The sequence below is a fragment of the Balaenoptera physalus genome (assembly GCF_965194825.1).
Source record: "Balaenoptera physalus genome assembly, chromosome: 7".
NCBI classification, from domain to species: Eukaryota; Metazoa; Chordata; class Mammalia; order Artiodactyla; family Balaenopteridae; genus Balaenoptera; species Balaenoptera physalus.
In genome coordinates this window covers 65,034,257-65,060,691 of record NC_138886.1, presented here as the reverse complement: position 1 = coordinate 65,060,691, position 26,435 = coordinate 65,034,257, and the positions used below count along the sequence as shown (strand labels likewise).

The following is a 26,435-nucleotide window of genomic DNA, read 5'->3' as shown; positions in this document are numbered from 1 at the left end:
GAATCGAACTTGTGTCCCCTGCTTTGGCAGGAAGATTCCCAACCATTGCACCACCAGGGAAATTCCAGTAATGGATATTTTTAAAGGATATAATCTTATGGTTTCTTACAATACTGTGCGTGATAAGGATTCAATGAGTTAACACAAATTGTAATTTCCAGATTTTTTAGTCAATCTTAAGACCTTAAATTTATATTAAAATAAGTTTGTTAACAAACATACTGTGGTTACTCAAATAATTTTTATGTAAAAAAAGACCACTAAAGATAATTTTAAACTACTCTTGATCCTACTTTTTATATATGGAATGGCTATAGAATAGCAATAGAAAGATGTGCAAATGTTTTTAAATTATTATATACACACATATATAGTTCTGCCTACTTAAAATGTATTAAAGTAGTATAATCTATATATCTATACCTATATCCATGCTCAGTGGAAAAAATTAGCAAGATAGTTCTTGGTTTCCTACCTTCTAATTTCTCTTATGTTTTAAAAATCCAAAATTTGTAATAATGAGAATCATTAAATAGAAAGAGGAATATGCAATCAAAACCGTAAATAAGGCATGCCTGTTTGTTGTTTAAGGGTATTGTTGCAGTATATAAAGATGTTATATTCAACAACATATATACATTGCTCTGTTAATGCTAAATATATTTTAAAGTTATATTTTAAAGCTAGTTAAAACCATTAATTTAATCATCTGTTAGTGTACAGTAAGTCCCCTACATATGAACCTTCAAGTTGCGAACTTTCAAAGATGCGAACACGCATTCCATCAACATCAGGAGTGAGTGAAATTGCAGATTGCGCTCCATCTCCTATTGCTGATGATCCTTCAGCTCTACCATCTCCCACCTCCCGTCCCTCCTCCATTCAGTAACTCTTCTTGCCTGTTCACTTGATGCCAGCCCCCGTATGCCAGCTGTTGTACTGTACTACTGTACTTTTCAAGGTACTGTACTGTATCAAAAATGTTTTCTTTATTTCTTGTGTTTGCTTGTTTTCTATGTATTATTTGTGTGAAAAGTATTATAAACGTATTACAATACAGTACTATATAGCCGACTGTGTTTTTGGGTACCTAGGCTAACTTTGTTGGGACTTAGGAACAAATGGGACTTACGAAAGCACTCTCGGAGCAGAACTCGTTCGTGTGTAGGAGACTTACTGTATTTATATATTTGTATGTCTAAGTGCATGCATAAAAAGGTATACAAAGATAAATTCAAAAAGTTTATTTAAAATAAGAAAAATAATAAAAGACAAAGTTGAGAGCCTATGTATTCTTTAGTGTTAATTATAATATGGATGGAAAACAAAAAGTAATTAGAATCTGATTTTTTTTTTTCCCTGTAAAGTAACCTGATTATTTTGGCTCAGATAAATAAAAGTTATTTTTTATTCCCAAAATAGTCTAATTCTCTAGACTTTTGGCATATTTCTGAATCATTTTGACAAGAAGTTAAAAAAGAAGTTAAGTTCAGGAATTCCCTGGCAGTCCAGTGGTTAGGGCTCCACACTTTCACTGCCAAGGGCACGGGTTCAATCCCCCGGGGAACTAAGATCCCACAAGTTGCGTGGTGCGGCCAAAAAGAAAAGTTAAGTTTCTACTAACATTATTACATATTGTTGTGTATTTCCTATTTATTACCTGTAACTATTTCTTGACTTTGAATAAGATAACTCATGTTTGTATCTTATCTCCTCTGACAACTCTTCTTGATTTTTTCTGTCCCAAATTCAGAATAGTCAGACTGTTAAGCTTTCTTGTAAATCAAAACTTTCTTCAAGTTTACTGGAATAGCCACCAGCACAGCCAAAGACTTATAAAAGAAAAATAGTAAAAATAATTAGGCTTGTTTGACATTCTCCAAATTTTAATCAACTTAAAACTGTTGTGAGAACTCTTTATCAAATTTAGGATAAAAACAAAATTATAAAAAATTTTCAGTAACCAAGAACTTCTTATGCACCAGTCATCAATTTGATATCATTGCTCTGCTCCAAATCTACACTTTTTTGCCCTGATTCATGATACCAGTGCTGGTCCCCACAATCATATCTCTGTGGCCAGCAAATGAAATGTTATGGTTGTTCAGTGGAGTGACACTGCATGGCCACAGCTGCAGGAAGACATTTTTCCTTTAGGCTGTAGATCTCCATTATCATTCTCCAACAGAGGAGCTCCAGCTTTATTCTCAGGCTATTCTTTCTCTTCTTGACGCTACTTTAGATCAGGTCCAGCCAACTTACATCCTCTGGCAGCAGCTGGCCACTTCTACTGACTGATTCAGGCTGCCCATACTCTCCAGCAATGGTGAACCAATTCTACAGACCACTCTAGTGAGTTTCTTCACTCCTGGCAGCCTGAGTGGCTGTGTATGTGGTAGGTATGTCCTCTTTGAAGAGGTCGGAACCTCAGCCTTGGGGGAGTGTTTGGTGAGAGGAGGATCTTCGCCTAGTCTCCAGTTCTTTTATTGCTTATTTCTCCTCAACCTAGAGGTAGGAGCTGCTTTTTTGCACCTGCTATTCTAGATCCCTTAGAGTCTTCTTTTATCCCTATCTCCTATTAGTTAATAATTATTTTTATTAAATTTTCCCTGTTCAAAAAACGGATGTAGTTTCTGTCTCTTGTCTGGTCCCTGACTGACATATCTTAGAAATATACTTTTGATCATGTCCAAAGACTGGTACAATAAACATCTCCAAAAAGTTTTTATTTCTAGGCTATTAAGTTCCAATGTCTCTGTCAATCAGGGACCATGAAAATATACTTTGTGATACAAATCAAAAAGCCTTGGAGTCTCCTTTCTTTTCATAATATGCTTCAGTCACTGTAAAAAACAGACACTACAGCAAAACTCTAGAATGTTGATCCTTAGTACCACTTCTTTTAAGCAGAGAGATTTAAGTCATTTAAATTACTGGAAAACTGTACTGACCCAAAATGACAAGATCAGGAGGAGACAACGTCCACCTAGGACTCTCAGATCAAGAAGATGACTGCATGAAGTAGATAGTTTCCAACCAAGACTTGTGAAATAAGCTCTAAAGTCACATGGAGTTGTAGACTGCCATGTGTCAATAAGCATGATTTTGCACTTTATTTGCCAAGCTATTTTCTTTCCTCTTGGTTGCCTTAAGGTTTTGGATTATTAACTATGATATTTACAAGATCTTTAAACTTAACAATGCTTTTTGCATCCCTAGTCACTCCTTGGTAAAAGTCTAATGCTTGGCTACAATTTTGTTGTGATTTGGCTAAAACACAAAATCAAATAAACTCTTGAGTTTATATTCTCTTTCCTTGGGGTGACATTCATTTTCCTTTTATATTAGTTCCCTATAATAAATCAGTTGATTTCCTGGGTAACTGGATTCAACCACTAACTGACTTTTTTTCAGAGTAACACAGCAGGTCAGACAACCAGAAATGCCCTATCATGTTCCCCCTCTAAAGAAAAAATACTTGGGGACTGTGTAATAAATCATTTGACTGGCCTTTGTCCCTAGTTTTTAGGAGATAATCTCTAAACCCTTAAAACTTACTGGGTGATAGGGGAGTCTTTGTTATTCGTGGTGGATTCCTCAGACCAAACCAGACAGTTTATGCTAATGAGGTGACTCAGATGGGGGCCAGACCAGAAAGACAAACCATGTGATTAGAGGGTTGGGAATGTGAGCCATGTGATATCAGCGTGACCTCTGGGGAAGAAAGAGAGCCTGAAGTTTAAGTTCAACCAGATGCATAATGATTAAATCAATCGTGCCTAAGTAATGAAACTTCAATAAAAACTCTGGACACTAAAGCTCAGGTGAGCTTCCCTGGTTGGCAATACTCACTGAGTATTTTCACACTTTGATGCTGGAAAGGTAACACATCCCTGAGGATGATATGAACTTCATGTTTGAAACTCTCCCTGACTTCATCCTATGTATCTCTTATTTTGGCTGGTTCTAATTTGTAGCCTTTTGCTATAATAAAACTGTAACCATAAGTGTAGCACTTTTACTAAATTCTGTGAGTCTTTTTAGTGAGTTATCAAACCTGAGGGTGGTCATGGGAAACCCTGAATTTGCAGGCAACTGGTCAAAAGTGAGGGTCACCCTGGGGACCCCCACAATTATGGCTAGTATCTGAAGTGAGAGCAGTTTTATGGAGGACTCTATTCTCAGAATTTTCAGCTTGACAAACTTATTATAGGAAACTTTTGTAGGAGCTAGCCTTTGTAACCAATAGAAATAGAGCTTGGAAAGGGTTTAAAAACAGATGGAGCATATTCAAAGACTATATCACTTTTATTGATCTTATAAGAAAAGAACACTAGTGCACTTAACCCCAAGCTCTTTCCCTTGAACCAACTAATGATCTCTTTATTACAAATATTTCCTGACACCAACAATACTTATATAATGTTGAAAAACATTACCATACCATTTGACAACTCCATATAGATATTATCACAAAAAATATACCATTGGTTGTCTTCTTGCTACTGGTATTAAATTTGTGGCACAAAAACTGACTGCTACTAGCAGATTGAATAGAGATAAGTTATCTTGGTTAATTGATGCCTGCTTTCAAGATAGATTCCAATATCACCCAGGTTTCATTTTAGCCCACAAAATTCCCTTCACAGAAAAAAAAAAGATCTTTAAACAATTTATTCAACAAAGGAAAACTTGGATTTGATTTGAGTTCAAAAACTTTAAAAACTGAAGATTTGGGGGACTGCCTTCTATACCCAAGGCTTTTCATTTTATGCTTTCCAAGAGGCCTGAAAAGTAGGAGTAATCCTACATGCTTATGGTTCAGATAATAGTAAAACTAGATAAGATGTCTAAGACTATGGAACTCCTCACCTAAAATTTCATGAGGTTGGACAAACAATGGTCCAAAACAGTCATTAGATGTATTGGCTTCTTGAAGGAGAGCATGTGCTAAGGGAAATAATGTTGTACTTAGATTTCTGCAGATTTCTCTGGGATCTTTAATATTACTAAAAAGATCTGGAAAAAACAGATATCATGAGACTAAATAATCTGGCTAATACCCAAATCTCTGGTTCGTTCTGAGAGCTCTTCATATTTGAAATGGAAACTATTCTATTAATTTAATCTTTATCCAAATTAAGTTAGCATTTGTTTGGGTCACCCTGCTCAAATGCAAAACTCAAGAATCTTAAAGCAGTTGAGCAGTCACTCTGCCTACTGATGATCTTCTACCAAAAACAAACAAACAAACAAAACAAAACAAGAAAAGTTGACACTTGTAGAAGTTGGAACAACTAATATCAGAAATTATACTCAACCACCGCGTATCAAACATGGTGTAGATCTGGTTTGATTATGTCCCCAAATGATAATACTCCTCCACATTAGCCTAGAGAATGATAAAAGAGGGGACTGGGAATTTAAACCAACATAATTCTCAAGTCCCTGTGTTAAATAATAACAAAGCAAAAATATTGGCTTCTGGTTGGGGAATATAACGTGAACTAACTAGTTTGTTTATCAAAACTGCTAGCTCATCAAGACTTGCTTCAAAATTCTTGCTTCACTGGGTCCACTGATCCAAAGCTATTATATCATAAACTCTGCTCATCCTCAACCAGTTCCCCAGCTTGCAAGACCTGCCTTTAAATCACCCAGCCCAGGTCCTAAATCTCTATAAATGCCTCTCCCTAATTTCCTCATTTTGAGGCACCCCTTTGACCCTGTCATGGTGATGCTTTCCCTTAAGCAAAAGTAAAATAAATTTAGCTTTTTTGATCAATGTGTTTTCTGTGTACATGTGTGTGTTTTCTGTTAGAAGGGGTCAACAGTTGATAAAAGCAATGAACAAGTAAGTAAAAAATATATAGCATGCCAGATGAGGATAAGTGCTGTGAAAAAATTAGCAAAGAAGTGGGGGAGGAAATGCATGTGGGTGGTGGCGGGTAGGTCGGGTGTTCTAATTTTAGATCAGGTAATCAGGGAAGGCCTCCCTAAGTGGATAACATTTGAGCAAAGACCTGTAGGCGTTGAGGGAGTAAGCATGCAGTTATTTAGAGAAAGAGCATTCCAGAAAGAGGGACTCGCAATTGCAAAGGGTGTGAGGCAGGAACTTGCCTGGCATGTTGAAGAAGTAACAAGGAGGCCAGTATGGCTAGAGAAGAGAGAGCAAATGGCAGAGAGATTGGATATGCGGAATAAAAGCTAATGGGAGGGAAATAGTTTGTATAGGGCCTTTTCTTTAAATGACATGGGCAACCATTCAGGTGAACTTTACAATCAGTTTATCAAAGAATTACTAGAAATGTTTAGATTATTGACATTTTTATGGTATTGAATCCTCCCATCCAAGAATATATCTCTCCATTTATTCTAGATTTTCTTTTATATCCTTCAGTAAACCATATACAGTTTTGCCCCATGAATCTTATAAATTTGTGTTAAATTTATTACTAGGCTTTTTAAAAATATATATTTATTTATTTTTTTATTTTGGCTGTGCCGGGTCCTAGTTGCTGCACGCTGGATCTTGTTGTGGCATGTGGGATGTTTAGTTGCAGGATGCAGGATCCTTTTTTTAGTTGTGGCATGCAGACTCTTAGTTGAGGCATGCGGGATCTAGTTCCCCGACCAGGGATCGAACCCAGGCCCCCTGCATTGGGAGCATGGAGTCTTACCCACTGGACCACCAGGGAAATCCCTATTACTAGGTTTTAAAGGTTTGTTTTTGTTTGTTTGCTTGTTTTTTATTGGAGTATAATTGCTTTACAATGTTGTGTTAGTCTCTGCTGTACAATGAAGTGAATCAGCTATATGTATACCTATATCCCCTACCTGTTGGATCTCCCTCCCACCCCCCCATCCCACCCATCTAGGTCGTCACAGAACACCAAGCTGAGCTTCCTGTACTTTACAGCATGTTCCCGCTAGCTATCTGTTTTACACATGGTAGTGTTTATATGTCAATCCTAATCTCCCAATTTGTCCCACCCTCTCCTTCCCCCTCCGTATCCACAAGTCCATTCTCTACATCTGTGTCTCTATTCCTGCCCTGGAAATAGGTTCATCTGTACCATTTTTCTAGATTCCACATGTATGCATTAATATACGATAATTGTTTTTCTCTTTCTGGCTTATTTCACTCTGTATGACAGACTCTAGGTCCATTCACATCTCTACAAATGACCCAATTTCCTTCCTTTTTATGGCTGAGTAATATTCCATTGTATATATGTACCACATCTTCTTTACCCAGTCATCTGTTATTGAACACTTAGGTTGTTTCCATGTCCTGGAATTGTAAATAGTGCTGCAATGAACACTGGGGTACATGTGTCCTTTTGAGTTATTGTTTTCTCAGGGTATATGCCCAATAGTGGGATTGCTGGGTCATATGGTAGTTCTATTTTTAGTTTTTTAAGGAACCTCCATACTGTTCTCCACAGTGGCTGTATCGATTTACATTCCCACCAACAGTGCAGGAGGGTTCCCTTTTCTCCACACCCTCTCCAGCATTTATTGTTTGTAGATTTTTTTGATCATGGCCATTCTGACCTGTGTGAGGTGATACCTCATTGTAGTTTTGATTTGCATTTCTCTAATAATTAGTGATGTTGAGCATCCTTTCATGTGCCCCTTGGCCATCTGTATGTGAAAGGTTTGTTTTTGTTTGGATTAGTTTTTTGCTTTGGGGGTTTTCCCTCCAGTACATTCTCTAACTGGACCACATCTCAGTTACTACTGTTACTCCAAACTCAACTACTATTCTGACCTCTATCAAGACAGGTTAGTTTTGTCTATTTTCACCTTTATATAATTACCAGGATATTTTTAAAAACTACTAATTTTTAATATATTCCTCTTAAAGACAGTTAAGACAGTTCAGAATTAATTCTAACATCCATTTAGTACATTTTCTTGGAATATTTTGGTAATAGTTATAGTGTCTCCAAATAGTGACAATTTTTTCTCTTCAGTCTTGGTAGTTATAACTTACTTCTGTTACCTAGCTTACTGCAGTGGATAGAATTCTCAGGACAATTTGAATAAATCAGGCCACTAATGTGAAATAATTCTCACATTTAATCCCTTTAAATATAATTCTGACTAATTAGATTAGAAGTTGTTTTTATATTAAGAAAGTATCTTTCTCTCACTAATTTCCTTTTTTTTTAACCAAAAGCCTATTTTTGCATCTGTAGTGACCACTATTAAGTGGTATATTGAACAAGAAAACCAGTGGGATGTAATCAAAATGCACCTATACGTTGTTTCCCATGGTCCCTTTAACATATATTCAAGGGGCAAGGTTTATTGCTCCCCCTTGGATGAAACTCAAGTTTGACTATTTTTTTTTTTTTGGCTGCAGCGCAGCTTGCAGGATCTTAGTTCCCGGACCAGGGATTGAACCCGGGCCCTCAGCAGTGAAAGTGCACAATGACTGCCAGAGAATTCCCAAGTTTGACTATCCTGATTACTCTTAGGTGATTGGAAGTCCAGACATCATTGTAGGAGGCAAAATGTATTTTTAATTCACTAATTAGAATGTCTTGTCCAATATATGAATCGAAATATATTAACACTTCAATCTGCATTCAAAGGTAAGATTTCTCCACCCACACACTTTTAGGTGGACCTGGTTTCAGCTGGGATGCCTGTTTTTATGGAAGGAAATATAGTCAATCTCTTCTCTCTTTTCCACTCACTCCCTTGGAGGAGGAAGTGAAAGGGAAACAGACAACTTATACTTAACTTCTACTATTGTAAGATGACCTCATACTCTCTGAGCCTAGAAAATTTGCTTGTGAGTAAATTTTAAAATAAAATATCACAAACATATAGAGAGGAGCATACATGACACAGCTCAATGAAATTTTGCAAAATGAGATTATCCATATAACTAGGACCCAAATCAAGAAACAGGCTATTGCCGGACTCCAGAATTCTCCCTTGTACCACCTTTTAGCCACCATGCTTACTCTAAATTCAACCACTATGCTGACCTCTATTAATATGGGTTAGTTTTGCCTATTTTTTTGACTTCTCTGTAAATGGAATTATAGAGAATGTAATATTTTGTATCTCGTTTCTTTCACTCAACATCTGTGAGATTCATTCATATCATTGAATGATTCAGTAAGTCATTCTTTCACTTACTACTGGATAATATTCCATTGTCTGAATATACCACATTTAGTTGTCCATTCTACACTTGGGAAGCCTTCAGTCTGGGCTAACACAAATAATTCTGCTATAAACATCTTGTACGTGTCTTTGATATCCATATGTCTATAATTTTGTTAGGCACATACCTATGATTGGAATTGCTGGATCAAAGGGACCATCAAATGTTTAAAGCTATCTTTTTCTGCATTGAGACTTTTGTGAACACTTCTGAGGCTCCTTGCTGGTATCCTCCATCTACAACTCCCATGACATGGGCAACAGAATGGTCTGCCACTCTCCACTCAGCTCCTGGGTTTCCAACAGTATTCCACATGGTTTCTCTTTTGGAGTCTCGTTGCTCTTTGCGTGAGTCTTCTTGGTCAGGAGTTAACAAGGCTCCAGTCTGCCCCACCTTCTCTGTTCCCCCACCAGAAGGAGGTATGTTCATTCTCTAAGAGATCGTATTAAAGCCCCTGACTTGGGAATCGGGAGGAACCTTCTACCTCTGCTGCTTGGGGCGTTTGAGACACAAAATATACCATAAATTTTCTCTAAAAAAATCTCTTCAGAATTGTTCTTGAATCCCCCCCACCCCACATATCTGGTCCTTTTTAATGTTCTTAGAGTGGGAATGGGATCCAAGATGAGTTATCATTCGTTTGAAAATCTGAAGATTGGTCTGTCTCATGACTCACTTTGAAATTATTCCATCATTGCTCAGTATCTCAGTCAAAACTTCAAGTATAATATCCTACCACATAATCATTTTTTCCACTTTTCCCTATTAATATAAGTTATTTAAATATTGTCTAGGGACTTCCTTGGTGGCGCAGTGGTTAAGAATCCGCCTGCCAATGCAGGGGACATGGGCTCGATCCCTGCTCCAGGAAGATCCCACATGCTGCGGAGTAACTAAGCCCGTGCACCACAACTACTGAGCCTGCGCTCTAGAGCCTGCGTGCCACAACTACTGAAGCCTACGAGCCACAGCTATTGAGCCCACGTGCCACAACTACTGAAGCCTGCGTGCCTAGAGCCCATGCTCTGCAACAATAGAAGCCACTGCAATGAGAAGTCTGCTCACCATAATGAAGAGTAGCTCCCACTCACCACAACTAGAGAGAGCCCGCATGCAGCAACAAAGACCCAACGCAGCCAAAAATAAATAAATAAATAAATAAATTTATTTTAAAAAATATATTGTCTAACACTGAGTCATCTTTGCAATCCTGAAACTACTTGATCATCACGTTCAAGTTTGTATTTATTGTATTTGTAATAACTGTTGGACTTGAGTTGCCATTTTTTCTTAAATTGAAGTGTAGTTGATTTACAATGCTGTGTTAGTTTCTGGTGTACAGCAAAGTGATTCAGTTATTCTTTTCCATATTCTTTTCCATTATGGTTTATTACAGGATATTGAATATAGTTCTTATGCTATACAATAGGACCTTGTTGTTTATCTAGTCTATATATAATAGTTTGCATCTGCTAGTCCCAAACTCCCAGTCTATCCCTCCCCCACTTCTCCTCCCCCTTGGCAACCACAAGTCTGTTCTCTATGTCTGTGAGTCTGTTTCTGTTTTGTAGGGAAGTTCATTTGTGTTATATTTGAGATCCCACATATAAGTGATATCATATGGTATTTGTCTTTCTTGTTCTGACTTACTTCACTTAGTGTGGTAATCTCTAGGTCCATCCATGTAGCTGCAAATGGCATTATTTCATTCTTTTTTGTGGCTGAGTAATATTCCGTTGTATATATGTACACATCTTCTTTATCCATTCATCTGTGGATGGACATTTAGGTTATTTCCATGTCTTGGCTATTGTGAATAGTACTGTTATGAACATAGAGGTGTATGTATCTTTTTGAATTATAGTTTTGCCTGGATATATGCCCAGGAGTGGGATTGCTGGATGATATGGCAACTCTATTTTGAGCTGCCATTTTTTTAAAGTTTGTAATTATATTCATAAATGAGATTGGAGTATAAGCTTATTTTAATGCTATCTTTTATATGTTTTAGTGTTAGCATTATATTGGATTTGTAAAATGAATTAGGGATCTTTTCATACTCATCTTTAAATACTATAAGAATAACCTTTCTTTGAAAGGTTGATAAAACTCAACTTTAACCTTCTATGCTTGATGTCTTTTAGGGAGGAAGAATTTGACTTGAAAAAACCACAAGGGCCCCTAAAAATAACTGTGGAAGAATTGGGGGGACCATATTGGAATCTGAATAATCACATGAAGGGGTAAGAAGAAGAGAAATAAACTTGCTACTGTTATTGGGATCTTTTTTTTTCTTTAATCATAGAGAAAATATTTGCATTGAGAATTGTGTAAGGCAAAGTTCTTTGTTACAGTCAACAGAATCTTACTCTGGATATTCCAAGAAGAAAGGTATTTGTTATATTTAATGCAAGAGTTTACTGAATAATCTGAAAGACTGGAGGAGAAGGCTTTAGGTTGAGTGTAGTAAATAGTTAACATTGGTGGCCTGTAATGAACCAGGCCTCTTGGTTGTCAAACACTTGTGGAGACCCCATCCCTTGAAACTGGAATGGCCTTGTATCTTATTGTGACTTCTTTTAACCAAAAGAATGCAATGAGGTGACACTGTGCCAGTTCTGGGCCTAAGCTTTGGGAAGGCCTAGCAGCATTTGCTCTTATGCTCTGTCTATAAGAAGCCCAGCTACCCTGTGGGAGAAACCAGATGCAGAAACCACATGGAGAGTTGAGGGCACAAGACTAGATAATGAAGACCTGAGGAACCCAACCAAATGTGAGAAACAAGGCCCCCTGTTTCCTATGACCTATGTTGAGCTCTTCCAGCCAGCCTCTAGCAATCTGAGTTACCCTACATGAGGCACCAGACGTGTAAGTTTCACTTACATCTTGGATGGCCCAGCCTCCTGCAGGCACCACATGTAATAGATATGAACTTTCTCTCTGTGCCCTTTTCAAATTCCTGACTCACAGAATTATGAGAAATAATAACACAGTTGTTGTTTGAAGCTCCTAAGTTTTTAAGTAGTTTGTCACACAGCAATAAGTAAACAGAAAACGCTCCCAAACCCCAAGGGAAAAAACCTTCCAAAACCAAATTGGCCTGGTAAGAAAGTTTCCACCACCACCCATCTTGGAAACATTCTGCCTCCTGTCCTCTGCCAGACAAACAACTGCTTTCCACCCTACCTGTGTCCTCACTCTGAAACAAAGGTTCATGCAAATGCTTGTGCCTGGTGCAACTTAGGTCACAAGTCCAGGAACAGAGAGGCTGGGAAACATAAGTTTGGGGATTCTAATTTGAGAAAGGAGATTCTTACTACAAAAAGTTAACAAACTTTGAAGGAGCTGTTCAAAAGATTTTAAGCAGGCAAAAAATGTTTAACTGTAAAGAATTGTCTTACAAAGCTAAAGTTTGATGGTCACATCCAAAGCCATTATTTCTATTTCTGTTGTAGTTTATTTTATTATTTTTATCTCATAATTCATAGTGTATTTTTCTTATATTTTGCCCATACCACTACTACCTCTCATTTCAACTCCTAATAGATTAAGAGCAACTTGGAGCACCAGACATAGGTCGTTCTGCAAAAGGGTACAAGTTTGGGTAAGGTTTTAAGGTCCTTTACAGGTTCCAGAACAACTTAACTTTTCTTTTGCCTTCTGTGGGTGGTTTATTTTGTCTCTAGTTTTAGAAATCATCCCATGTTTGTACTCACTTCCATTTTTTCAGATTTATCGAGGTCTGTTTTACATGCCAGAAAATTTACCCATTGTATGCATACAATTACAATTGTTTGTTTTTTATAAATTTATAGATCTGGGCAACCATCATCATAATCCAGTTTTACAGCATTTTCATCACCAGAAGTTTCCCTCATGCCTGTTTCCAGTCCCTTCCCACTCCCACCCAAACTCCAGGAAACCACTGATGTTTTTTCTGTTTCTGTAGATTTGCCATTGATTGACATTTCATACAAATGAAAATATATAATATCACATCCATTTTTAAAAGAAAAAAGATTTATGTTTTTTATATAAGTAATATATGTTTGTTCTAAAAACTTCAGAAATACACGTTAAAAAGAGAAGAAAAATATAAAAACCAATTGTAACCCCACTACCAGGAACTAACAGCAGTTAATATATCGGTATATATAAAAAAGAAAGAGTAAAGCCCAAAGTCTTTATTGTGGTCTACAAGCCCTGCATGATCTAGACTCTTTCAATGTCATCTAATGCCTTATTCCCACACCCCTCTTCACACTCCAGCCAAATAGGTTTTATTTCAGTTTTAGGAATATTCCAAGCTCTTTGCATATGCAGTTCATCTTGCCTGGAACTCTTCCTTCATCCTTTGAATGATTAGCTCTTTCTCTTCCTTCAAGGGACTGTTTAAAACTCATCTCCAAGGACAGGTCATCCCTCATCACCCTGCCTAAATTAGTCCCAGACTCACCCTCTTCTTCATATGTTTTCTTCATAACACTTGATTCAATCTGAAATTATTTTATTCAGTTGCCTGTTTGCCTTTTTGTTTGTCTCCTCCAATTGACTGTAAATTCCATGAGGGCAGAATGGCCATATCAATTATGGTTAGTGTTGTATCCCTAGTACCTCTCCTCAAACAGGTAAGTATTAGTGGAATGAATGAGTTGAATACAGTTACTTATCCTCTCCATGCCTTAGATTTTTCATTAAAAATGGGGGGACAAATTGCACCTTCCTCATAGGATTTTTTTATAAGCATATAGTAAATTATTATTATTATTATATCATTATCATTATTTTAGAATCTTTGGGGAGGACTTTTTTGATTTCTTCATTCCCTTTGGACTTTTCAGTTTTCTTTCGGCTTTGCAATTTCCTTCCCTTGAAATGTCCTATTACTTTGGGTTGTTTGATCCTATTCCCTTCAATGTAGCTGGTATAGTAAAAAGGCCTAGAGTCTTATCCTCCCACCATCTATCCTGTCTAGAAGACCAAGGAGAATTCAGAGTGGGGCCCAAGAGTAACAAGGCAGTAAGTGTGTAGATAGATGTCTGAGACCAATTGCTCTGTGCCTTTAAGAGAACGCGTTCCTTTTCCTTATCACTCTTTTTCTTGGCTTCATCTTCATGAGCCTCTTCTTAACTGTACAGAAAAGTTTTCATAGCCCCAAGGAATGGCCAAGTTTGAGAGTTAAGGCTATAGGGATTAAAAAAACACTGTAAGATCACCTGAGATTCAACCCAGCGCAACAGATCCAAGGGTTACACCTATGGGATCAAAGACATGATGCCATAGCAAAGAAAAGTGTGCATTATCTGAGCGGTTCTCTACACATATCTCTTCAGGATGTCTGGTGGCAGACTGTGAACCATGGTCAAGATCCTCCTGTTCACACTCTCTTTCTATCAGGGACATGACTAACACATAGAATATACTACTTTTTTCTAATTTCCTCTCTACCCCAATAACCCTACTCTCCTACTAGTAAGTTAGGACAAGAAGTGTTCATTTTAGGATGAGGAAAGAGTTTTGGAGATACAGAGTGGTGATGGTTGCACAGCAATGTAAATTTACTTAATGCCACTGAACTGTACACTTTAAAGTGGTTAAAGTGGTAAATTTTATGTTACATGTTAACACACAAAAAAAGAAGTGTTTTTTTGTTTTGTTTTGTTTTGGGGTTTTTTTTGGCTGTGGGGCTTGCAGGATTTTCCCCAACCAGGGATTGAACCCGTGCCCCCTGCCATGGAAGCGCAGCGTCCTAACCACTGGACAGCCAGGGATTTCCCAAGAAGTGTTATTCTAAATGTAGCTATGCTGGCTTTTGTTAGGTAACCCAAAACAGGAAGAAAAATCCCTTGAAAGATTTATGGCACTATATTGGTAGTAAGTTAGAACAGGAGATAAGGATAAAAATTCAGTACATCTCATTCCCTTTTTTTGTCCTACTCTAACCAGGAGGCAAGAAGTAGGAGCAGTAAAAAGATACTGAATTGAACTTGAGAGGCCTGACCAATCTAAGCTGGACTGAAGAGACTAGACTGAATGAGAAGCTGAGTTTTGCCTCCTTCACAACTAATTCTACGTCTTAATTTTCCCTTTACCTAAAATGTCAGTGAAGAAAACACATGACAGCTTCTCAGCATCACTCCTGTGCGACATTTTTGACCATTTCCTCAGCCTTGCAGCTGTTTGGAAAACTGTACCTTAGGTATGTATAAATACACACTTGAACTTTATAATGAGCATGGTCATACTTCCTTTCTCGATCATATATACTAATGTGAAATTATAACTATAGTCTAAGTAGTTTATGGTATTTAATTTTTATACAAAGAGGAAATGTATAACTGCATTTAAAAGATGAAATTTTATATATCTGCACAGTCCTCAAAAAATTATTCTGGCATTCAACAGTGATGATGTTGCATATGGTTAAAATGCTCTAAAACCTCTACCAGTGTATTGCTTACTCATGCTGTTAAACTACAAATGTTATGATGAGAAAAGTAAGCTCCAGTAAATGCATGCAAAACTAAATAATTCTGAATCCCAGACGTCCATGTCATTGAAACATTGCAAAAAGGAAAATAATTTCTGAATAGAGTTAGTAGAAATAACATTATAGCCTAGCTTTCTAAGTTCTGCATTTATATTTTCACAACCAGTTTCTTCTATCTTTATGTAGTTTAAAATTATTATCTTCCTTTATGAATATGTTTATATAGCTTTTTCCAACACTGTTTATTTAACATTGCTTAAATCCTGTGTACTGAAACAACTAATTTTACTGTTCTAGCTATACAGATGGTCCCCAACTTACGATGGTTCCACTTACAATTTTTGACTTTATGGTGGTGTGAAAGTGATCCAAATTCAATAGAAACGGTACTTCAGATTTTGAATTTTTTTTTGTTTTTATAAATTTATTTTATTTATTTATTTATTTTTGGCTGTGTTGGGTCTTCGTTTCTGTGCGAGGGCTTTCTCTAGTTGCCGCGAGCGGGGGCCACTCTTCATCGCGGTGCGCGGGCCTCTCACTGTCGCGGCCTCTCTTGTTGCGGGGCACAGGTTCCAGACGCTCAGGCTCAGTAGTTGTGGCTCACGGGCCCAGTTGCTCCGCGGCATGTGGGATCTTCCCAGCCCAGGGCTCGAACCTGTGTCCCCTGCATTGGCAGGCAGATTCTCAACCACTGCGCCACCAGGGAAGCCCAGATTTTGAATTTTGATTTTTTTTCCTGGGCTAGTAATATGTGCTTTGGATTTTCTCATGATGCTGGGCAGCAGTAGCGAGCTTCTGATCACCAGGGTAAACAACCATTCTGTGACTATATAATGAGTCTATTTTTCATTTTCATTACGGTATTCAGTAGATTACATGAGACTTTCAACACTTTATTATAAAATAGGCTGTGTGTTAGATGACTTTGCACAACTGTAGGCTGATGTAAGTGTTCTGAGCATGCTTGAGGTAGACTAGGCTAAGCTACAATGTTCAGTAGGTTATGTGTATTAAATGCATCTCTGACAGGATATTTTCAACTTACAATGGGTTTATCGGGACGTTACCCCATCGTAAGTCAGACAGATCTGTAATATAAACACTAGGGCAATATTATGAAGGTTTGGAAATCTTATACAAAGCTTCTTGATTGGAAAAGGTAAATAAAGAGCCCATGGGGAGGCAGAACCCAATTCTCTTCTCTGAACTCTGAGAGTTGTTTATTTGTTGCTCTATGGTGGTATTTTTTACTTCCTCTCTTGTTTTATAGATATTTTTGTACTTTGAGCTCCTATGGAGGCTAGGATGATATCTTAGATGTTCAATAAATATCTGCAGTTGAATATATATTAGTTAGTTAAAATAAAAATGGGCGAACTACATTACCCAAAGATAAATTACTAGCTAGAAGTAATGGTTCATAAACATGCTAAGGCAGGAGAGGAGCTGGATATACTAGAGAAAGTTCAAGAATTATACCCAGAATAGAGAAATAGAAGAGGAATGCCAACAGAAATGTAAGAACAAAGAGAAAAAAAAAAAAAAAAGACTAGTAGAAGTTAAGAGACAAGATTGCCTGGGCAGCCTCTTACAGCCTAATTCCAAAGAAGGGACTCCTTTTTCTCTTGAGGAGATAGGTACCAGGGCAGAAGAAAACTATCTTTTGCACAGCAAGATCAATGGAACAACATATAATTTAAGAATCAAATTATTGGTTAGGACAAAAGGGACAGAATAAATGAATTCAGATACAGTTCCAGCCCTCCAGGCAACACAATTTTTTAAAATTTATTTACTTATTTATTTTTGGCTGCACTGGGTCTTCATTGCTGCATGCGGGCTTTCTCTAGTTGTGGCGAGCAGGGGCTACTCTTCGTTGCGGTGCGCGGGCTTCTCATTGTGGTGGCCTCTCTTGTTGTGGAGCACGGGCTCTAGGCACGCAGGCTTCAGTAGTTGTGGCACACGGGCTTAGTTGCTCTGTGGCGTGTGGTATCTTCCTGGACCAGGGCTCAAACCCGTGTCCCCTGCATTGGCAGGCAGATTCTTAACCACTGTGCCACCAGGGAAGTTCCAATACAATTATTTTAATGCACTAGAGATTAAAGATTCAACTTCCATTTATGAAATTAACTTAGTCGTGGTGATTTGATTAAGCTAGATTACATTTCCCAAAATCTCCTTCCCTGGAGGTTTCCACATTAGAGTTGGCCAAAAGAAGAATTTGAGATAGATTTGGAAGGTGGAAGTGAAGCAGCAGCCATTACTCTGAAGTTCATTGTGGTTAGATGCAGGAAGAGACAGATATAGAGGACCAGAAGGGTCTAGCTTGTCCTCATTTTCCTTCAGTCCACACCTGGATCTTCTTCCCAACTCCTGACCCCACTGACCAACGCTGGTCTCAGGCTCAACACCAGATGCTTGAGAGATGATCCACAGAGGTGGTAGGTGAATAGAGGCACAACTTCCCATACATCTCCCCATAAGCCTTCCATATACAAGTCTATTTTGGCAGCTGGACTTGCTTGGTTTCTCAGATTGACTTGCTGGTTACTGTCTCTCTAATCTTCCAGTATACCTCTTGGACCTTCACTTCTCCAGTTCTTCCCACAAGAATTTCTACTTGCTATAAAAAAAGAAAAAGAAAAAAGAAACTCTTGTCCTATATCTCATAGTAGTTCTACTTCCCTGACTGAAGAAGCTATTAATTTCAGAAGAAACTGAGCTCACTGAAAAATTCTGAAATAATTATGTTTGGTTTGAAACCCCCATTTAAGAACCCTATTTGTTGTTTGTAGCAGAAATATATGAAATTAGGAGGACCCTTACAGTCATCTGGTATGAAGTACAAAATGACTAACTCTGATTAGATCTCTGATCTTAAATACCTTACAAACTAATTAGGGAGACGTAAGATTTACCCAAATGGATTACATAGATACTTATGCATATGTACCCCAGACATCATTGTTTTGTTAATTGAATTCCTATTCACGACCCCTTTCTCACTTGTACTTTCCAGCCAGGAGTAGATATGTAACAGAATTCTGTCCAATGAGACAAAATAAGTCTGCTGGGTGTGACTTTTGGGAGAGCTTCTGTTTTCTAACTAAAAAGAGATGGACCTGGTTAGCCTATCCCTTCATCCTATGCCCTTTCTTCCTATCTAAAATTCAGATGTGGTTCCCAGAGAGCAATCATCTGCTTATAAGTAGACCAGCCAATATAAGGAAAAGGTCAAGTGAATTGAAGACACATTGGTCCTAAAATCATCCAGCTGCAGTGTCAGCGTCTATCTCTTAACTTCTTTTGTATAAGCTACTATAACAGAGTTTCTGTCAACTGAATCTGAAAGCATTTTAAACTAAGACAATATGTTAATTTAAAAGTGAGTACTACAGAAAGTAGTAAATATGGGATTTTAGAATAGATGATGAGGGTAAAAATGAGACCTAAGAGCTATAACAAGGTTTGGACTTTCAAGAGAAGAAAAATGGTGAATAAGCAGAGAGTTATTGAAGGACATTTCTTAGGGAGACAATGGTGTGGAGAAAGGCACAGGGACAATCATATAGTAAATGGTGGACAGCAAAGGAACTTTTCTATACTTCACTCAAACTGGTAATATGTCAACAGAAGTAGTCTGTGATAAATTATGTACATATAATGTAATAACTAGAACAAAAACTAAAAAATTTATACAAAGAAATATACTCAAAAACACTATGGGTAAATCAAAATGGAATTGTAACAAAAGTTAAAAGAGGGACTTCCCTGGTGGCACAGTGGTTACGAATCCGCCTGCCAATGCAGGGGACACGGGTTCGATCCCTGGTCCTGGAAGATCCCACATGCCATGGAGCAACTAAGCCCATGTGCCACAACTACTGAGCCTGCACTCTAGAGCCCGTGAGCCACAACTACTGAGCCCATGTGCCACAACTACTGAAGCCTGCGCACCTAGAGCGGGTGCTCCAAAACAATAGAAGCCGCCGCAATGAGACGCCCGCGCACCGCAAGGAAGAGTAGCCCCCGCTCACCGCAACTAGAGAAAGCCCACACGCAGCAATGAAGACCCGACACAGCCAAAAATAAATAAATAAATTTATTTAAAAAAAAAAAAGTTAAAAGAAACTACAGGAAGGTATAGAAAAGGAAACAAACAAAGAGGACAAAAAATAAAAAATATGTAAAATGCCAGAATTAAGCCCTAACATATCAATAGTTACATTAAATGTAAGTGATCTAAATACTGTAATTAAAAGAGAGATTGGCAGCATGGATTAAAAAACATAACCCAACTATCTGCTGTCTATAAGAAACACACTTCAAATATAAAAACATGTTAGCAAAAGGCTGGAAAATTCATACCATGAAAACATTTATTAAAAGAAAGCAGGAATAGCTATATTAATATCAGATAAAGTAGACTTCTAAGCAAAAATAATAATAATAATAATACCAGAGACAGGAAGAATCATTAAACAATAATAAAAGGGTCTGGGACTTCCCTGGTGGCACAGTGTTTAAGACTCCACGCTCCCAATGCAGGGGGCCTGGGTTTGATCCCTGGTCAGGGAACTAGATCCCACATGCATGCTGCAACTAAGGAGCCCGCCGGCCGCAACTAGGACCCAGTACATCCAAATAAATTAATTAATTAAATTAATATTTTAAAAAGTAATAATAAAAGGGTCCATCAATCAAGAAAACATAGCAATGCTAAATGTATAGTCACCAAACAACAGAGCTATAAAATATATGAAACAGAAACTGATAGAAATGAAAAAGAAAGAAAGAAAGCCACAACTATCATTGGAGACTTCATTTCTCTCTCAACAACTGTTAGGACAACTAGACAGAAAATAATGAAGTATATACAAGAACTCAACAATACCATCAACCAGCAGGATATAATGGACATTTATTGAATATTCTACCTAACAAAAGCAGAATATACAGTCTTTTCAAGCACCCTTGGAACATATACAAGTTAGACCATATCCTGTACCATAAAACAATCCTCAAAAAATGTAAAAGAACTGAAATCATATGAAGTGTATTCTTTGCCCCTATTTACAGGTAACGTAATTGTTTATGTAGAAAATCCATCAAAATCTATCACAATTTTTTTTTCCTAAAACTAATAAGTGAGTTCAGGAAGGTCTCAAAATATAGGATAAACATACAAAAATCAATTCTACGTACTGGCAATGAACACATGAACAATGAAATTAAAATTACAATAGCTCCAAAAAATTAAATACTTAACTGTAAATCTAACAAACCATATATGGGGTTTGTAGGCTGAAAATGAAAAATGCTAATGAAAAAATTAAAGATGATCTAAATTAGTGGAGAGACATACTGTGTTCATGGATTAGAAGACCCAACTTACTGAAGATATCAAATCTCCCCAAATTGATGTATAAATTTAACATAATTCCTATCAAATACCAGGAAGATTTTTAAATAGATATAGACAAGCTTATTCTAAAATTCTTATGGAAAAGCAAGAAACCAGAATCGCCAGAAAAAAAAAACTTAAGAAACAAGAATAAAGTAGAAGGAATCATTCTACCTGATTGTATGATTTATTATAGAGCATCAGTAATCAAGACAGTGTGTTAGTATTTCAGTAATCAAGATTGTGGCTCAGACAGAAAGACACGATGATCAGTTAAACAAAATAGAGAAATAAGCCCACACTAGTATGGCAAAGTGATTTTCAACAGAGGTAAAAAGGCAATTCAATGAAACAAGGATAGTTTCAGCAAAGGTGCTGGAAGATTTGGATATCCATAGACAAAAAAAAAGAAAAGAAAAGAAAAGCCTCAAACCTTACCCAAAAATTAACGCAAATGGATCATAGATTTAAATATAAGATGTTAACTTATAAAACTTTTACAAGAAAACACAGGAGAAAAATCTTGGGAACCTAAGGCTTGGTAAAGACATGACAACAAAAGCATCATCCACAAAAGAAAAAAAATTGATAAATAAAAAATTGATAAATCAAAATTAACAACTTTTAGTTGGTGAAAGATCTGGTAAAGTTGAAAAGACAAGCTATTGACTGGAAGAAAATATTTGCAAATCACATCTGACAAAGGATTCTTATCTGGAATATATAAAGAATGCTCGAAATTCAACAGTGAAAAAACAATCCACTTAGAAAATGGGCAAAGGACATGAAGAGACATTTCACCAAAGAGATAACACAGATGGTAAATAAGCACATGAAAAGATGCTTAATATCACTAATTATTAGAGAAGTGGAAATTAAGACCATTGACCTATTAGAACAGTGAAAAGAAAAAATAGTGACAATTCCAAATGGTGGTAAAGGTGTGAAAAAACTAGATCTCTTATACATTCATTATTGGTGGGAATATAAAATGATATAGCCACCCTGGAAAACAGTTTCTTAAAAAACTAAGTATAGAGACTTCCCTGGTGGTCCAGTGGTTAAGACTCCGTGCTCCCAATGCAGGGGGTCCCCGTTCTATCCCTGGTCAGGGAACTAGATCCTGCATGCCGCAACTAAAGATCCCACGTGCCGCAACTAAGACCTGGTGCAGCCAAATAAATAACATAAATAAATAAATAAATATTTTTAAAAACCAAAAAAACTAAGTATGCAACTACCTATGACCCAGTAATTGCACTCCTGGGCATGTATCCCAGAGGAATTAAAACTTATACCTACGTAAAAACTACACACGCATGTTCATAACAGTTTTATTTGTAATGGCAACTATCTGGAAACAACTAAAATATCTTTTAATAGGTGAATGTCTAAAAAAAACTGTGTACATCTATACCATGGAATCTACTCAGATATAAAAAGCAATGCACCACTGATACATGGAACAATGTTTTGGATGGATTTCAAAAACATTAAGATGAGTGGAAAAAGCCCATCTGAAAAGGTTATGTACTGTATGATTCCATGTATATAATGGAATGAGATGACAAAATTCTTTCCAGCTTTTCTAATCACCATCCAGACTCATTGATGCTTCTCTTATCCCTTGTGTCTGAGAATGACTCTCCTCATTGATAAATCTAGTTGCTACCTCACAAACTAGTACATCTTAGTTTTGCCCCTCTTAAGGACCAAAGTTCCAAGTACTTTTGACTTCCAGAGAAAGCTAGGCTTAGACCAGATTTATGACATCTCTAACTGAACTAGCTCTTTGATTAATGTTCTTTGTCTTCCCCATATTCTTGCTAACTTCCCCACCACAAGGCTTAAAGTATCACATGTAAGGAAACAGTTCATACCATATGACCCAGCAATCCCACTTCTGGGCATATACCCTGAGAAAACCACAATTCAAAAAGAGTCATGTACCACAATGTTCATTGCACTATTTACAATAGCCAGGACATGGAAGCAACCTAAGTGTCCATCGACAGATGAATGGATAAAGATGTGGCACATATATACAATGGAATATTACTCAGCCATAAAAAGAAACAAAATTGAGTTATTTGTAGTGAGGTGGATAGACCTAGAGTCTGTCATACAGAGTGAAGTAAGTCAGAAAGAGAAAAACAAATACCGTATGCTAACACATATACATGGAATCTAAAAAAAAGAAAAGAAAAAATGGCTCTGACGAACCTAGGGGCAGGACAGGAATACAGACGCAGATGTAGAGGATGAACTTGAGGATATGGGCAGGGGGAAGTGTAAGCTGGGACAAAGTGAGAGAGTAGCGTGGACATATATACACTACCAAATGTAAAATAGATAGCTAGTGGGAAGCAGCTGCATCACACGGGGTGATCAGCTCAGTGCTTTGTGACCACCTAGAGGGGTGGGACAGGGAGGGTGGGAGGGAGACGCAAGAGGGAGGGGATATGGGGATATATGTATACATATAGCTGATTCACTTTGTTATACAGCAGAAACTAACACAACATTGTAAAGCAATTATACTCCAATAAAGATGTTAAAAAAAAAACCCAACAGTTCAGTAATTGCTGCTCATACCAATAAGTTTAAGTTGTGTTACTAATACTGTGTATTAGTGTGGGGAATTATGCACATTATATGTAAAAGATGTGAAGGAAGGGATTCTCATTGCTAAATTTGGGGGATAAGTATCAACTCTTACTTAGAATGATTTCCATTAAAATGGTTAGAATGAATGTATTTGTAGTCAATGAGAAATGTCAGTGCTTTTAAAGGGTTAGCCTTTAAGCACATGAAAAATTCACAAAGTCAAAACAAATTAAGTACCCTCAAGTGTCTTCGTATCTGCTTTCTCAGCTTAAAGGATAAGGGAGACCCTGTCAGAGTTTTTCACCTGCCCCTTCCTCTCACTTATTTAACAAATATTTATTGAGACAAATTTTATCGAGTGCCTGCGAATGCCAGGCACTGATCACTAAGATAGTCCCTTCTTCTACGTAGTTTAAAGACTAGTCAGAAAGATTGAAATTAAGAAATTACGTCACAGTGAGATGAGGTCAGAAGTCTTTCGGGAGGAGATTTTTGGGTTGAGCCCTCTAGGACTACAAGGAGTTAAACAGAATGGTCTGGTGGTAGGGACAAGCTGCGAATGGGGTGGGGCAGAGGGAGGCTGTCAGGAAATTCGAAGCTGGGAATACTTTCAAGTGCAAAGACAGAAGGTGGAAGAGTGCTGGGCTGCTTTTACTTCCAGCATCTTTTTCTAATTACACAGTGCTGCTGGCCCCCTGCTCCACCTAGAGGCGGTGTGGGATCACACAAAGGCGGTGACTTGAGAACAGACTGGGGGGACCGTTGCCTTGGCCACTTGAGTAGATGTTATGATTTGGGGCAAGTTGCTCAAATTCTGTGAGCCTGTTTTCTCATTTGTAAAATGGGGATAGTAACACCTGGATTAAATGAGAGACTGTAAGTCAAGCTCCTCCCTCAATTCACTTAGATCTCCTTTCCCCCTCCCCCTTGCTTCCGTTGTTTTGGAAATTGTATTTTCTCCTTACAACTCCCTTCATTGCTCCTCTAATCTCTATCTTGCTATACTTTTCCTGGCATCCCCACTAAGAAGGCTGACTGTGGGGGAGGGGTGCATGGAGCTTGGCTGGAGAAGAGCACAAGCTCACAGTAGTTCTGAAAAGCTCTCCAAGGGGCTCTGATGAGCCCAACACTCGCGCCTCCCTCTCCCCTCCCCTCCCCCTCCGCTCTGCAACTGCTGCTCCCAGGGATCCTGGGCTTTTGTTCTCTAGAGGCTTAAACTACCACCTGTTTTGCTTTGACTTATTGTTTAAAGGGTATCGCCCATTGTCTACAGACTATCAAAAATAGAAACTGCCAAAACTTAAAGATAGCAAGAGCTAAGTTTGTACTTTCTTTCTTTCTTTCTTTTAAAATACTAACACTAAAACATCAATGCTTTTTCATTTTCCCTCTATTTCCATTCCTTTTCTGAGGACCTCCCCACTCCCAATAATTTTACTTGTTGGTACCATCATTAAGCACTAATAAAAAGTTATCTTTTAATATTAATTATAATTTATCTATTAATATATATCTGTCTTCCCTACTTGATTTTGAGTTCCTATGGTCTGTAGTATCTCATACAGCAGTAGTTTCTCAAACTTGAATATGCATAAGAATCATCTGGGGATCTTGTTAAAATGCAGATTCTGATTTAGCAGGTCTGGGAAGGGGCTGCGTTTCTTCTAACAAGCTCCCAGGTGAAGCCCCTGGACCACACTTGGAGTTGCAAAGCCTTACTGGGTTTAGAACAAAGGAGGTACACAAGAAATGGTTGCTGGATGATGCCTTAGTCTCTCCTACTCAGTGCTTGGAATTTTCTTCAATACATCTTTCTCCACTTTTTCCTGTGCACTATTTATGACTAACTGACAATTATTCCTTTGTGTACTTAGCTGTGCCCTTCCTTCCCCTTTTCATAGTCAACAGTCTCATCCAGAAACCAGTCACTTAAGAGTACAACAGTAATCTCCAGCCTCTTTCTACTGTCATCTACTTTGTAGCAAGCAAGAATAACTTTTTAAAGAATCATCTTTACCTTTGTTGCTCAGCAACCTATAGTAGCTCTCTAGTATACATTGTATCAAACTCAAATTCACGATGAAAAGCTTCAAGACATTTCTCCAACCCTTCCCTCTCGCTTGCTAGTCAATTTCTTTTTGCAGCACTTGGAACCCTCTGTGTATTGCTGAGGTATGAGTCAGTCTCCTTGCAAGACGTTTTGCATTGGGAATGTCTTCTTTTATTCTTTTTAAAGGCCTATGTGTATCTCTTTCAAAAAATTCTCAATTTTTACCTACTTAATGTTAAGCTTTGCTTGATTTATTTGTGAGTCGTTCGTTTAAAGGAGTATGAGCTACGTACTATTATTTATTTTTATTTTTTTTGCTTTTTTCATATTTTTGTTCAGTTTTAAATGGGAAGTGTCTGTGCTTGCTGTTCATGGTTGTATCCCTAGCACCTAAGAGTGCTTGACACACAGTAGGTACTTTGGGAGGAGACTCAGTGACGGATGAAACACAATTTAAGATCAGCTTTTGTTACTTTTCAAAATGCTTTCTTTGCTACATTTATTGGGAACCTGGGTGAACGTTAATGGTTAAATAAGACAATTCTGGTGATGTAATTCTGGTACAGTAAAAATATTAAAGTATCAATTCACATCAGAAGGCTAGTAATAACTACCAACACATTAAAAAATGTACTGGCTACAGGATAAAAAAAATAATTTTAGAAATCCCTTGAAGAGTATTTTGAGAGATAAACAT

At 37.5% G+C, this 26,435-nt stretch overlaps 2 protein-coding genes across 12 annotated transcripts in view; one reads left to right on the top strand and one right to left on the bottom strand.

Moving 5' to 3' along the window:
• CCDC171 (coiled-coil domain containing 171) overlaps positions 1-6,717 on the bottom strand; it is a 378,190-nt gene extending 371,473 nt beyond the window's left edge. For 2 of the 3 annotated variants that reach the window (XM_082467938.1, XM_082467923.1), the window contains exon 1: positions 2,952-6,717. The gene's annotated coding sequence lies outside the window, so the exon portion shown is untranslated. Of the gene's footprint in view, positions 1-1,660; positions 1,833-2,951 lie in introns of all 3 variants that reach the window. The other variant, XM_082467922.1, reaches the window with a different exon arrangement.
• The window catches only part of PSIP1 (PC4 and SRSF1 interacting protein 1), a 73,171-nt gene that overhangs the window by 8,450 nt on the left and 38,286 nt on the right, over positions 1-26,435 (top strand). For 6 of the 9 annotated variants that reach the window (XM_082467965.1, XM_082467960.1, XM_082467963.1 and 3 more), the window contains exons 2-4: positions 11,336-11,430; positions 12,734-12,791; positions 15,134-15,386. The gene's annotated coding sequence lies outside the window, so the exon portion shown is untranslated. Of the gene's footprint in view, positions 1-11,331; positions 11,431-12,733; positions 12,792-15,133; positions 15,387-26,435 lie in introns of those variants that run through there. The other 3 variants (XM_082467962.1, XM_082467964.1, XM_082467961.1) reach the window with 3 other exon arrangements.